Genomic DNA, 16,388 nt, shown 5'->3' with positions numbered 1-16,388 from the left:
AAAGTTTTCAACCTCCCTGACAATTTCCTCGGGTATCTCATCTTCTTCATCTGAATCACTATTCTCATGTTGCGTTGCCTCATTACATGTCACAGTCACAGGTTCATCAGGAAAAGTAATAATAACGTTGTAGAAAGAAAAAGTGTAGAAATAGTAATGAATAATAAAGAGCACGTGCATTTGATTAAAACTTGAAAAATTCTCCAGACAATATACGGCTCGATGAATCGAGCATTCATTTTGAAACAAGTAAAACTTAAAACAAAATTACGGGAAATCTTAAATGCCTAGAATGGCTTATAGAAGTAAATTCTGCCAAGCTACCCAGGGACTCGGCGAGCTCGGGATGGTGTGGCGATCCAGTTCCTGAGAACAGCTCGCTTCTCCACAGTCTGAATAGTGAGGCCTTCTTCCTCCTCCTCCTCAACTATTGCACTGCATTGTATCATTTATTATGATTTTTCCTTTGCTTTTAGGATCACTTGGAAGAGGAGGATGTGGAGGACCTTTAGTTATGCTGATGATGCCAGGTATGTGCGAACAAACCTCAGGGGATGGGAATAATCAAAATAAAGGAATAAACAAAAGGTAAACAAGTCAGTAAGATTTTTGAAATGTTTGCAGTATTTAAACACATATTGCGGGAATGTCAATTTGCGTCCTAATTTGGGAGCCTCGTTGTGCCCGAGGTAGGCCTAGCCACAAATAGAATTGGAGAACTTTAGATGCCAGTGAATGCCTCATTTCATGATATAAAATAGACGAATCCTAAAACGACACTTAAGATGATAGAAAAAGATAAGTCACTGCTGGCACTTGGCCTTATTACATTTTAGGAAAGCAAATAAATCTAGCCTATTTGGTCGAAGGACTTTCCTCAGGTTGAATGCTCTTGTCGATCAAATCCCCAAGTTCGCGTAGGTTCATCAGTAAGAATGCCTTTGCCAAATGTCCTCCTTCATTTCCCTCAGCGTTCTGGCAGTCGCTGACTCTCTTCCTCACTTTTCCTTCCAATTCCATCAGACTGTATTCCATATATTCCAGCTTTTCGCTAGTCTTGACGGCCCTCTCTTTCCATTCATTGATTTGGTCGCTCGATGGAAGATTCCTCCACTAGTCTAGCAAGAGTGAGGGTATGCTAACTATACCGAATCTAGGGACCTCGTGCCTCATTTCTGGAAAACATATTATTTATAAACCTACGGACCCCCCCCCCTCCCTTTGTTTCTTTGTTTCTTTGCTTCTTCTCCAATTTCAAACTATTTCTTTAAGAAAAATCAGCTTTCTTTTGGTTCTTTCTAACTTTGTTTATTTGTAACCATTATGTGAAAATTCCCTCTTACTTGAAGTCTTTATTTGCCTATGTGTTATTTGCGCTTAAGTTCACAACAATAGTTTGGCCGGGAACCACACTAGTGGATCCTGAGGGGTGCCTAACACCTTCCCCTTGGGATAATTTCNTGGTCATATCGTCGTATGACTATGCAAAAATGTCCTCATATTATTTTAGGAAACGAATGTATTCCTCCTTCTCTGTTGGTGACAAGTGAATGCTGATGCGGGTCTCCTTGACGGTCTCGGCATCTCCCAAATTTACTGCTTCGGTCTCGTCCAGATTGGACTTAGGCTTATTCTCAAAGTTTTCAACCTCCCTGACAATTTCCTCGGGTATCTCATCTTCTTCATCTGAATCACTATTCTCATGTTGCGTTGCCTCATTACATGTCACAGTCACAGGTTCATCAGGAAAAGTAATAATAACGTTGTAGAAAGAAAAAGTGTAGAAATAGTAATGAATAATAAAGAGCACGTGCATTTGATTAAAACTTGAAAAATTCTCCAGACAATATACGGCTCGATGAATCGAGCATTCATTTTGAAACAAGTAAAACTTAAAACAAAATTACGGGAAATCTTAAATGCCTAGAATGGCTTATAGAAGTAAATTCTGCCAAGCTACCCAGGGACTCGGCGAGCTCGGGATGGTGTGGCGATCCAGTTCCTGAGAACAGCTCGCTTCTCCACAGTCTGAATAGTGAGGCCTTCTTCCTCCTCCTCCTCAACTATTGCACTGCATTGTATCATTTATTATGATTTTTCCTTTGCTTTTAGGATCACTTGGAAGAGGAGGATGTGGAGGACCTTTAGTTATGCTGATGATGCCAGGTATGTGCGAACAAACCTCAGGGGATGGGAATAATCAAAATAAAGGAATAAACAAAAGGTAAACAAGTCAGTAAGATTTTTGAAATGTTTGCAGTATTTAAACACATATTGCGGGAATGTCAATTTGCGTCCTAATTTGGGAGCCTCGTTGTGCCCGAGGTAGGCCTAGCCACAAATAGAATTGGAGAACTTTAGATGCCAGTGAATGCCTCATTTCATGATATAAAAATAGACGAATCCTAAAACGACACTTAAGATGATAGAAAAAGATAAGTCACTGCTGGCACTTGGCCTTATTACATTTTAGGAAAGCAAATAAATCTAGCCTATTTGGTCGAAGGACTTTCCTCAGGTTGAATGCTCTTGTCGATCAAATCCCCAAGTTCGCGTAGGTTCATCAGTAAGAATGCCTTTGCCAAATGTCCTCCTTCATTTCCCTCAGCGTTCTGGCAGTCGCTGACTCTCTTCCTCACTTTTCCTTCCAATTCCATCAGACTGTATTCCATATATTCCAGCTTTTCGCTAGTCTTGACGGCCCTCTCTTTCCATTCATTGATTTGGTCGCTCGATGGAAGATTCCTCCACTAGTCTAGCAAGAGTGAGGGTATGCTAACTATACCGAATCTAGGGACCTCGTGCCTCATTTCTGGAAAACAAAAGGGTTAGACCTTACCCCCACCAGACTCGACTATTTGTACATTCATGATTAGCATATTGGCATTTAGTTCTCCGAATTAATGCACAGAACGTGGTTGTGTCCTTGGGATTATGAAAAACCCGATGGACTTTTGGATAAGGCTTATCTTAAAGGATCATTACGCGGACAACATATTGATCCGACTAGGTTTTGACTATGATGCGTGCATAATTTTATCCAGAGTAAGGTTTCTATGGGTTTTAGACTGTTACCCTCAAACGGACAACTCGAAGGGGAAGGCACGGAACCGTCGACTGCACCGCTGATCGACTGGTTTTACCGCAAATAAGCCTTTCCGAATTTAAGGGTAGTAAATAGGAAGAGCGCAACCACTCATTAAAGCGTTGCTATAGGATTTGATACGCACGAGTGGAATATGATGTGGAACATGATTTGTGCAGCAGTTAATAACATGTAGTCAAGTATTTACACGTAGGGAAAAATATATACAACATTTAAATAATTGAAAGACAGTTACAGGAAAAGGAAAACAAAGAGACAAGTCAGTTTCAGGGATAAAGAACCATAAATGCTTAAAAGAAAACGGCAATTAAATTCAAAAAAGGGAGAAGGGTAAGGGATGAAGCATACTCGGACTAATTCATAAAAAGATAAGTTCGTTATGGTAAGAGCCTAAAAGGTATCCCCAGTGGAGTCGCCATGCTGTCGTGCCCCCTTTTTCCCTCCCTTTTTACGGGGAAGAAGGTTCGGGTTTCGACATTCATGGGGGTAGTAACTCATTTCCTTTTGGGAATTGGGTATTTTGAAGAGTCGCCACCTAACGGGTTATGGTGCGTTAGGGAACCTAGAGCAATTAACTCTTGGATTGGTTTGCATTACCAGAGATTTAGGGTAAGTGCTCGAAATAACCTTGAGGGGAAGGTGTTAGGCACCCCTCTCGGTCCACAATGGTAGGCCCCGGCCGAACTTATATTTATGAATTAGTCCATTAACAAATAAGTAGTTTAATCAAATAGTTTGCAAGTAAAGCACGTTGGACGTTGTATAACTCAAATAATAGGACAAATGTTTTGAACAAGTTGTATACATATAAAACAAAGTTTTAAACATAAGGGATTTGGGAAAGGAGGGGTCTAGGTTGTTTAGCCTACAGGATCACCCCACACAATGTCCGGTAAACACTCCTCAATGAGGGGCTACACGTGATATTAGCGCGTAGTCATCATATCCCATATCTACTCTTCACACCCCGTGGTCATAGCCTAAAGCGTGCTAGTAAACTTGACGATGCCTATGCGTGCACTACCCGTCCCTTCCTTGTGGCCCTGGAGGTATTTTAGGAAAACTAAATCTGGGCAGTTCTAGACGACCCCTAAGGTGCTTAAAAGGAGAAAATTCTAAGGTGACAGGCAAGAACAAATAGGAACTTAGCACATAAGGCAGAAAAGAAGCAATTAGAGGCTCAAGTTCACCTCCACAGATAATGCGTGTAAACTGCACGACTCAAACACAAATAAGGGCAATATTGTTAAACAGTATCCTAAGACATGATGTCTAGGCGAATATCAGAACACATGAGATATGCAGTTTTTATTTTATAAACTCAGAAGTAATGGCCCTATCCGTTTGCCTACTGATTTTAGGCCTGCTAAAATCAGAACAACATTAAATAGCAAAAACAGCTTCAGAGCTGCAGGATTTGAAAACGCCCTATAGGCTTGCCTACACGCTGAATAGTGGTGTCCTAAGAGCATGATGACTACGTTTGACATAGTAAAACAGTGGACAGGTTTTAAAATAGACCCTTGAGTTCCTATAGGCATGCTTTCTAATAGTGAATTAGGGAAATACTCGAAAGAATTCATTTCAGGGAAAACAAACCACTAATTAGACCAGTTTCGAAGTAAACTAATCATGAACTGGATTAACTTATTTAAACTAAACTGATTTTATACCTATAGGCAGAATTTCTGACGTTTTTCCCTATAGGCATTGTATCTAATTGTTAAGAGTTGGTGTTAGAAACTTGTAGGCATGATAACAAATGAAAAAGATTGTAAATACCTGTTATAACAGAAGTTGCACTGGATCATATCCTATAGGCATGGTATCTACTTGTGAAGTTGATTTTAAGACCAGTAAGGGGATAGTAAACACAAAGTGAAAGAGAACCCAGTAGTTAGCCTTGGCTTGCAGCCGGGTGACTTTAGACAGTAGTAAGTAACACAAAAAAGAGCAGAAGCTTTTAGTGTGAAAGAGAGAGTTTTTGAACCAATGTCTCGTGTGTTCGTGTTAATGAGAGAGTAGGTATATATCGTAGTTCGAAGCTAGGTAAAATAAGACAAGAATCACAATGGTATAGTACTTATGGAACTCAGAACCAATTAGAGCAAATTCAGCACAAGTACTCCCTTAAGTTAAGGGAATCAATTCAAATGGTAAGAACAAGTAAAAAATAAGGAAAGAAATAAATGTACGCCCCATGAGGAAAGATTTCAAATTCAGTAAGTATAGGGTAAACGATTAGGGCTCAGTTCAGAAAACTCTAATTAAGGAGATAGCCAGTAAGAATAAAGTACCAATGTAGACAAGGTAGGCGAATCAATTAATTTTGAAATAGAAGGGGTAGGAATCGAAAGTTTAAAGGAAGGTCTTCCAATCAAACCATGAAACATGGAATCCAGAATCAATCAAAGAGAAAGTCACGAGTAAGTGTTTAGCACATAAATAGAGCAAGATAAGGATAACCAGACATAACAAGCAAAGAGGCAAGTCTTGAACAGTCAAGATGAACACAAGCACATAGAGCTGATATAAGTTAGGCATAAGAAACTTAGTAGAAACATATTCGAGGCGAGATAGTCACAGAAACTCAAACGAGAACATGCCAGTCACTGAAATCAAACAAAGAAACCTAGAAAATTAGGGCTTTCAACATAGACGAGTTAAAGATGTGATAAACTCATAGAATCAGTAAAAATAATACAAGAAATAAAAGTTTAAACACAAAGAATCAGTTAAACAAAGTTGTAAAAGAAGTTCGAAACCCTAATTTTTAGAATAAGGTGAAAAACACTTGAAATCAATGATTCTTGTAAAGAGTTCTATAGACAGTGTAAAACATTAAAGAAACAAAATCAAATCGTCCTAGATCTGTACAGATCTAAGAGATATAGGAAGAAATTAGGGTTTCAGAAGAAACCCATATAGAGATGAAAGAACCTGTCCAGAATCCCAAGGATCGTAACAGATACAACATGATTTTGCTCGAAATCATACTGGAGTAGCCAAGAACAGACAAAGTGACGAACCCTAGATGCAAGTCGACATGGCGATGGGCCCTTGAAGACCTTAGAGAAGGCAGTCATGGCATGAGAGAAGCCATTGGAGGCTTAGGAGACGATGAGAGGTCACCGGAGATGACCAGAGAGGAGAGGTCGGCGATTGAAGGGCTAGGGTTAGGTTGAGAGTGTACTGAGAGAAGAGAGGATCTTAGGGCGGCGGATGTAGGAAAATGATTAGGGTTGGGGGTGGTTTAGAATTAAAAAAGGCAAGAAACAATACGGGCCGTTGATCTTTCAGATCAACGGCCAGGATCTGATGGGTTTTGGGTCGGGTAGGATGTGTTTGGGGCTTGGGTCGGGTAATTCGATTAGGAATTGGGCTGGGGTTGGTTTAAAATTGAGGCTAAAATTGAAATGCAATCTGGCTAGGTTTTAAATAGCCAATTTAACCCTATATAATTTATAATAAATAATAAATGATTTCTAAAAATAATTTTGTGTACTAAAATGATTTAAAAATAGATATTTAATATTTTAAAAATATAGAAGATCATTTTATGCGTATAAAACATAATTGTATATTAATAAGGTTAATATTGCAATTATATGCAGATTAGCTTTAAAAATGCAAAATGCAATTATAAAAATGCACTAAAATATTTTAACAATATTTTGGCATAAATATAGAATTTTGATGACTGAATTACCACAACAATAATTTGAGGGATAATTATTGGGGATTTTATGAGAAAAAAGGGAAGGAAATAAATCAATTTAAAATCTTTAAAAATATAGAAAATTTATTGAAACCTTGTGCATGCTTATATATGTATATATATGCTATTTTGAAAGTATTTATGCATATTAAAAATATATAGGGAAAAATTGGGTATCAACAGTGGGTACCTAATGGGTGTTTGATTTAGGGTTTGTTTATGGTTGGGTGTGTAAATTTCTTGCTATAATTGTAGAATTGATGGTTGAAAACATTGATTCAAGCCTATTTGACTTAGTATCTACTTGAGAAAGAGAGACTTAGTCTAGGAAAACTTGGTTAAGAAATTGGGATGAACTCAAGAGATTGATAGTCCCAATTAAAAGGTTGAACCTAGAGATAGTAAAACTTGACTTGATCATTTATCAACTATTTTGTGCAATACCCATTTGGACTTGAGAAAGTCAAATTGGGCAAAACCACTCCCTTACCGAGAGGTATTGAGTGGGCAATTATGTGTTGATTGATATAATACACCCCGACCAACGAAACTCGCTCTAATGCCCACAACCCGTTAAGTAAACACCTAGGCGGAAGTCACAGCCCTAGACCTTTTACACATTTGAAAAACAACCACAAAATAATATTTTCTAGTTTCGTATTTACATTTGCAGACCGTAGCATAATTTATAAGTAGAATCAAAACAATGTTTGTGGAAGTGCAACTTAGACACTTTACGCGCTTAGTCCAAATATATACCACTAATCCCATCTACGCTTCCTGTGGATTCGATCCCAACTCCTAGTTGGGTAATTATTATTTCAATCGACCGCTTCACAACCCCAACTTGAGGTGTGACTTGGGCAAGATCAATTTTTGGCACCGTTGCCGGGGAGCTAAAAATGGATTTAGCTGTATATTTGGTTTTGTGTGTGATTTGTCTTCCTTTCCTTCCGTGTTACTAATATTTTTGTGAAATAATTGTAGGTGATACAGTGGCTCTCAACAATGAGGATCCTCTTGGAAACATGCCATTGGGGGATAACGACCAAGTTGAAGAGGTTCCTCTTGAACCTCAAGCAAATAGACGAGGCCGGCCGCCTCAAGACAAAGTTCCCGTTCCACCCCCACCTCCACCAAGAGCGGTTGCACACCGGGTGTTGCCGAATGAAGGGTATGAAGGTGCCACAGTCCGATCCCGCATTAGGGCGGGCAACTTTGAAATCACAAATGTTATGCTCACCTTGTTAGAGCAACGTGGATTCTTCACCAGGGCTCCGAATCAAAATATGTACAAACACTTGAAAGGGTTTGTGGACACTTGCTGGGGGAGTAAACAGATAAACGTCTCCAAGGATGCTTTATGGTTGAGGCTATTTCCTTTCTCTCTACGGGGGAAGGCCTTGGATTGGTTATAGAGGTTGCCAAATCATTCTATCCATACATGAGATGAATTGGCCGAGAAATTTATTTTCAAGTTCTTTTCTCCCGGGCATATGACGATTCTTAGGGATGAGATTCTAGCTTTCAAACAATAACCCAATGAGCCTTTGCATGATATATGGGAGAGGTACCGAACTATGGTGAAAGAGTGCCCAAATAATGACATGACGGAGGCTATGATTCAACAAACTTTCTATAGAGGGATCAATACTACCAATCAATGCGTGGTCAACCAACTTGCCGGTGGAAATTTCATGACGATGCCATATGCGAAAGCTTGTGATATCTTAGATGAAATGGGCGGATACTTTATCGGCATGGCAAAGTACAATAAATGTTCCTCAAGGTGATCTAAATGTGATTCACCTCCACAAAGAATTGCATGATCATGGGCAAACAATTGCCGAGTTGACCACCATAATGAATCAATTAGCCAAAGCTCAGCTTCAACAAGTGCAAGTTCCTAAGAAAGTTAATGTAATGGAGAGAGTTAATATTATGGTAAACAACAGAAGGCAAAAGGTTCCTCAAGTGCAAAACCGTGTCGAAAACTATGTGCAAGATGATAGTGGATTTGACCAAGATGGACAATACAATGAATAAGAGGAGGAAGTACAATATGTGAACAACTTCCAAGGGCAAAGAAACAACAATCAAGGCCCGAATCAACAACAATGGCGACCGCAGGGAAATCAAGGGATTTTGAATTCAAACAACCAAGGTAATCGGAATGGTGGTAATAGTCAAGGGAATTGGAACAATAAAAACAATCATGGGAATTGGAACGGTCAAAATAACCAAGGCAATTAGAGTGGCAATAATCAGGGATATTGGGGAGGCAACAACCAAGGAGAGTGGAACAACAACAACAACCCGGGGTCGGGTTTCAAAGGCCCCCGATGTTTCAACAATCGAGCAACCTGCCTCCTTATCCGTCTCAAGATCCGATTTTTTCCAACAATGATATGGGTCGAATTGAGAACATGTTCAAACAAATGATGGAGAAGAATGCCGACTCCGATGCTTAACTAGCCTCCCACAGCACTTCAATTCGCAATTTGGAAGTTCAATTGGGGAAAATCTCGCAAGCTTTAAACACTCGTCCTAAGGGGGCACTACCAAGTGATACAGTGGTGAACCTGAAGGGTGGGAACAACATGGGACATGCCATGACCGTTACTACAAGGAGTGGAAAAGGTGGGGATGAAACCACCTAAAGTCAAAAGAAAATTGTGGATGATGAGCAATTGGTCCAAGAAGATGAGATGCCAAGCAATGAAGTGCAAGCAAATAATGAGGTGAGAATTGATATTGAAGACAATGTGGAGGAGACTCAAGAAGAAGTGAACCCGTCTAGGGAACACATTGTTGACATATTGGAACCGGTAGTGCCAAAGGCTAAGGCACCAATACCAAGGCCTCCTCCTCCATATCCTCAAAGGCTTGCCAAGAAAAATGGCGAAAACCAATTCAAAAAGTTCATTGACATGATGAAGAGTTTGTCTTTTAATGTGCTATTGGTTGAGGCCTTGGAGCAAATGCCGGGTTATGCAAAGTTCATTAAGGACTTTATGACAAAGAAGAGGTCGAGGAATTGTGAGACTATAAAGATGACGCATCAAGTGACTGTAATTGTGGACTCAATTGCTCCTAAATTGGAAGATCCGGGCGCTTTCACAATCCCTTTTACAATTAGAAGCCCCGACTTTGCCAAAGCTCTTTGTGATCTTAGGACGAGTATCAACTTGATGCCCTATTCGGTGTTCAAAACTTTGGGAATTGGGCAACCAAGACCCACATCTATGAGGCTACAAATGGCGGATTCGTACTACGAAGAGACCATTGGGTATTATTGATGATGTGTTGGTTCGTGTTGATAAGTTCATCCTCCCGGAGGACTTTGTGATTCTTGATTGTGAAGTAGACTATGAGGTGCCTATTATTTTGGGTAGACCTTTCCTTGCTACGGGGAAGGATCTTGTTGATGTGGAAGCAGGTGAGCTCACCTTCCGGGTGGGTGATGAAAAGGTGGTCTTCCATGTGTGCAAATTTATGAGGCAACCGAATAGCAAAGAAGTTTATTCGTTTGTGGATTTGGTGACCGATGTGATTATTGATGATGCTAGTGCCACAATGAATATTGAAGATACTTTGCAGGTCGTTTTGCTTAGCCTTGATGATGATGAGGAGAAAGATGGCTATGTAAAATGTGTGAATTCATTGCAAGGATGGGGTCGTACACTTATGAACCCCGCAAATTATCCTTTGATCTTGAAAACTAGAAGACTCCTCCAACAAAGCCCTCAATCGAAGAGCCTCCCACTTTGGAGTTAAAGCGATTGCCTCCACATCTCAGGTATGAATTCCTTGGACCTTGTTCTACTTTACCGGTTATTCTTTCCTCTTGTTTGACTAACGTGCAGGTAGACTCCATATTGGCGGTGCTACAAAGAGGAATAAAGCTATAGGATGGACATTTGCGGATATTCGGGGCATAAGCCCCGCCTTTTGCATGCACAAGATTATTTTGGAGGAGGGTGCCAAACCCTCCGTTGAACATCAAAGGAGGCTAAATGAAGCAATGCAAAAGGTGGTCAAAAAGGAGATCATAAAGTGGTTGGATGCTGGGTTGTTTACCCTATTTCTGATAGTTCGTGAACTTCTCTGGTGCAATGTGTCCCAAAGAAAGGGGGCATGACGGTGGTTACCAATGACAAGAACGAGTTGATTCCTACAAGAATGGTGATCGGGTGGAGAGTGTGTATGGACTATCGCAAGCTCAACAAAGTCACAAGGAAAGATCATTTCCCACTCCTCTTCCTTGATCAAATGCTTGATAGGTTGGCCGGCTGTGCTTTCTATTATTTCCTCGATGGGTATTCCAGCTACAATCAAATTCTTATTACTCTGGAGGATCAAGAAATGACTACTTTCATGTCCCTATGGTACTTTCGCATTCTCGCTGATGCCATTTGGGTTATGCAATGCACCAGCGACTTTTCAACGGTGTATGATGGCTATCTTCACCGATATGGTGGAGGATTTTCTTGAGGTCTTCATGTATGACTTTTCCGTGGTCGGGAATTCTTTTGATGATTGCTTGAAAAATTTGGATAAGGTCTTGGCAAGATGTGAAGAGACGAACTTGGTATTGAATTGGGAGAAATGTCATTTCATGGTCGAGGAAGGATTGTCCTTGGCCACAAAATTTCAAAGAATGGTATTGAGGTCGACAAGGCCAAAATAGAGGTGATTTCTAAACTTCCGCCCCTACATCCGTGAAGGGAGTGAGGAGTTTCTTGGGTCATGCGGGGTTCTATCGCCGTTTCATCAAGGATTTTTCCAAAGTGGTGAATCCCTTGTGTAAGCTTTTGGAGAAGGATGCTAAATTCCATTTCAATGAGGATTGTATGAAGGCATTTGAATTGCTCAAGTTCAAATTGACAACTACTCCTATTATTACTGCACCGGATTGAAGCTTGCCTTTTGAGCTCATGTGTGACGCAAGTGATGTGGTGGTCGGAGCAGTCTTGGGGCAACGTATCAACAAAATCTTCCATCCGGTCTACTATGCTAGTAAGACCATGAACGATGCCCAAGTCAATTACACAGTGACAGAAAAAGAGCTCCTTGCTATTGTCTTTGCTTTGGAGAATTTTCGCCCGTACTTGATGGGTACAAAGGTGATTGTCCACACCGATCATGCGGCGCTTCGGTACTTAATGAGCAAGAAGGATTCAAAGGCGAGGTTAATACAGTGGGTGCTTTTATTGCAAGAGTTCGATCTAGAAATCCAAGACCGCAAAGGCAGTCAAAACCAAGTGGCGGAACACTTGTCTCGATTGGAGGAGGAGGAGGGGAGGCCACATGACGCCCTTGAGATCAATGATTCCTTTCTCGACGAGCAACTTCTAGCCATTTCAATGACCGAGATGCCATGGTTCACTGACTTATAAAATTATCTTGTGAGTGGTATTGTACCGAATGAGTTCTTTTCAAACCAAATAAAGAAGCTCAAACGGGATTGCTTTGACTATTATTTGGATGAACCGTACCTCTTCCGGATTTGTACCGATGGTGTGATTCGAAGATGTGTGCCGGAGGAGGAACAAGTGGAAATTCTTGAGGCTTGCCGCTCTTCACCATATGGTGGTCACCATGGTGGAGCTAGAACGGCGGCAAAAGTGTTGAGTTGTGGATTCTATTTGCCTACTCTCTACAAGGACACTAGTGATCTAGTCAAGCATTGTGGTGAATGTTAAAGGGCCGGTGGAATTTCAAAGAGAAATGTGATGCCCCTCACCACCATCTTGGAAATTGACATTTTTGATGTGTGGGGCATTGATTTCATAGGACCGTTTGTGAGCTCTTGTGGGAACACCTACATTTTAGTAGCCTTGGACTATGTGTCAAAATGGGTGGAGGCCGATGCTCTACCCAACAACGAAGCTAGCAGAGTGGTGGCATTTTTGAAAAACAACATCTCACAAGATTTGGTACTCCAAGGGCCATTATAAGTGACGGGGGATCGCATTTTTGCAACAAAGCTCTTGACACCTTACTCACCAAGTATGGTGTCACTCACAAAGTCTCGACCCCCTTTCACCCTCAAGCAAGCAAACAAGTGGAAGTCTCCAACCGGGAGATCAAGAGTATTTTGTCAAAAATAGTGAATGCCAACCGGACGGATTGGTCAAAAAAACTTGATGATGCTCTATGGGCTTATAGGACGGCTTACAAAACACGGATTGGGATGTCTCCATACAGGTTGGTGTTCAGGAAAGCTTGTCACCTTCCATTGGAACTTGAGCACAAGGCTATGTGGGCATTGAAGAAGCTTAATCTAGAACGGGATGTCGTCGCCAACTTAAAGGTGATACAATTGAATGAGCTAGATGAATTCCGGTACCATGCATATACAAGTTCTTCCTTATACAAGTAGAAGATGAAGTACCTCTATGACAAGTACATTCGAAATAAGGAGTTCAAAGAAGGTGGTCTTGTGTTATTGTTCAATTCTCCGTTGCGGATGTTTTCGGGCAAGTTAAAGTCAAAATGGAGTGGCCTGGTTGAGGTTGTGAATGTAACCCCTTTGGTGCTTTTGACTTGAAAAATAAAAATGATGAAGTGTTTAGGATCAATGGGCACCGGGTGAAGCACTATCTTGGAAAAGTTGATGATGACCACGTCGTGGCGGTACGTCATTTCATGTGATTGGTAATCTGCATCGTGCCGCGATGTTAAATCGGGCGCTTCTTGGGAGGCAACCCATGTGTCTTTTTCTTTTTCTTTAGATAGGTCTTATTTTATGCTAACTGGTTTTGAAGTGTATGCAGGAATGAGTGTGCTTTGCAGGGACTGTGCCCAGAAAGAAATGGCCAAGTGTTGAAAAAGTGCGGACCACACATTTATTATGCGGACCGCACAATCTTGAATGCCGCGGCAGAAAGGAATGTGCGGCCGCACAATTCGTTGTGCGACTGCAAAACTGAAGACCCAAAAATGCAAACTCTCTAAAGTTTGTTTGACAGAAAAAGGGCCAATCTGCGGATGCACAAGGAATTATACGGTCCACACAAATTCTACAACCGCACTCAATAATGTGCCGCAGAATCGCCGAAGGGTATATTGGTATCAAGTATAGGAGTGCGGCCGCACATGAAATTGTGCGGACCGCACTCATCTCTGTAACCCTTGCCAATATGTGTTAAGTATAAATAGAGGGCTTCATGCTCCTGTTCAAACTTTAAACACTCTAAACATTCACAAAGGCAAAAAGCATTGTGCACTCAATTGATTCAAGCATCCATCATTTATTTCATCTCTTTGATTCTTCCGTGCATCACTACATTACTCGTATGTTCAATCCATCCTTAGATTTTTCAATATTCTTAATTTTGTTCTTAATTAGTTTAGTTCTTTTGAGCCCTAATTGTAAAATTCCTCTTCATGTTGAGTGTTAATGCATTGGGTAACTTCCTACTTGCTATTTGGGGATGGGTAAATTAGTTATAATGTTTAATTGGTATTACCTTGTCCAATTTTTGCTTAGAAGTTAGAACCCTAATATAACTACCAAATTTGTTTGAATTGTGTGGCCGCACAAGAATTTGTGCGGTCTGTAGATCCTTAAGTTAGGGTAACTTGTATTAGCTGATTGTGCGGACCGCACTCAAAATTATGCGATTCACAGAACTTGGAATGCGGTCACAGAAAAGTGTGTGCGGCCGCAGATCGACCAATTTTCTGATATCATAGAGTTGCATGTTTTAAGCTGGAATTGTGCGGCCGCAGTCAAAATTATGTGTGGTCGCACTTAAAATTGTGCGGACCGCAGAAACACCACTGCGGCCGCACTTCAAAATTATGCGGTCCGCACTTTCCCATCTGCGGTCGCACTCATAATTGTACGGACCACACTCCTGCATCTAGTTTTTCCTGCAAATTGTCTGCAACTGTTTAATGCCATGAAATTGAACTTAACTGAATCTTTTTTCTATGAATTGAAGACAATGGTGCGATCTCATAGCAGAGGTGATACTTCTAAAGGGAGGGGTGAACCCTTCCGAGGCCGAGGCAGGGGAAACCTCCCACTCTCTATCCGAAAAGTGATAAGCAAGAAGGAAACTGCCAGGAGAGCCCCAGAGCCTGCAGAGTCCAGTGATTATTTCCCTTCTAGGGAAGCCTCAAAGGGCAATTCTGTCCAAGATCAACCCGATGTGCAATCTAAACAAAAATAGTTTCTGGGTAGACTACAACTCAGAGATGAGCCTTCCTCCTCAGCTAGCTCTTCTAAGGGTTTAGAAGAGGATAGCCAAGGTTCAGAGCCTTCTTCCTCACATGCCCCCACATCACCTATTCTTGTTGACGATAACGATGATAAGACTGATGACGGTCGAAGGGGTGATACTCGAATTGCCAGCCTAGAGAGGTCGAAGAAGAAGGAGGGTTGGGAGGACAGATTCGTGAGCCTGACTGCTTTCACCAGGTTTCGAGAATGGTGGACTCAAAGATCGCTCACTCTTGAGCATAAATTTGATTTGAAAGACTTGGTAGATACAACCCGAACGTGGAAAGAAAGTTTCGGGAAAGAAAAAGGCGGACATGGTTCACTAAAAGCGTGGTGGACGCAAAGGAGCACTTAGTCCGGTAATTCTACGCCAATGTGGCGCATATCAAAGAGGGGATTAAGGTGACAAAGGTGAGGAATTTGAAAGTTAGATTTGATCATACATCACTGAACACTTACTTGGGGCTCGAGGATATGGAGCCGATACAATATCTGGAGAAATGTCAAATGGGTGATGCGGCTCGCCCTTGGTTAGCCGAGATATTAGCAGCTCTAGGACCACCACCACCATGGATCACAGCAGGGGTTCCCATTCAGTGGAACACCCTCAACTTTGAAGCCAAGGGTTGGCAAGCATTTGTATGTAGCAGGATAGATCCAAGAAGAAATGAAAACATTCTTCCAATCCCTCGAGCAGTTTTAGTGGCATCTATTATGGTCGGGTACCCAATGTGGGTGCCATCATGTTAGCCAACAAGTCAGTGCTTGTCAGGCAAGGTGAGAGCTCTTACTCGTATCCAAATACCATAATAGAATATCTTACGGATGCGGGAATGGAGCTAAGGAGTTTTGATACACAGGTTCGGGCTAAGCAGCCTTTCACATGGTACTCCTTGAAGGACCTGAGGAACCCAAAGAACAAGAACAAGGGTCAGCCAACTGCTACCGTGGGCCAGTCTGATGAGCCTTCGGTGGCAGTTACAAATTCAGCATACGTGCCTATCACTGCAGCGGGCCTTTCACCAATACAACCACCATACCTCCTCCTCCTCCATCTTCCACGCCATCATCAATTCCATCTTCAGGCCACCATTAGCGTTAGTGCCTTCATCTTCTACTTATCCACTTATAGCACTGAGAGTCTCCCAGACTCTAGCAAGTATCAACAATTGGATGCAGACAGCTACTGCAAAGATGGCTAACTTATCCAGTGTTGTTGCAACACAATCTTCTACCCCAGCACCCCAGACTTCTCTGACAGTAGAGGAGACTTTGAAGAAGATTCTGGAGAACCAGAAGACTATTATGGACACTCTGGTGGCACATGGGGG

At 41.5% G+C, this 16,388-nt stretch overlaps 1 pseudogene; it reads left to right on the top strand.

Moving 5' to 3' along the window:
* LOC109238289 overlaps nt 1–15,412 on the top strand; it is a 69,023-nt pseudogene extending 53,611 nt beyond the window's left edge.

The sequence above is a fragment of the Nicotiana attenuata genome, chromosome 1 (assembly GCF_001879085.1).
Source record: "Nicotiana attenuata strain UT chromosome 1, NIATTr2, whole genome shotgun sequence".
In the NCBI taxonomy this organism is placed as follows: domain Eukaryota; kingdom Viridiplantae; phylum Streptophyta; class Magnoliopsida; order Solanales; family Solanaceae; genus Nicotiana; species Nicotiana attenuata.
This window is presented reverse-complemented; position numbering and strand designations above follow the sequence as displayed.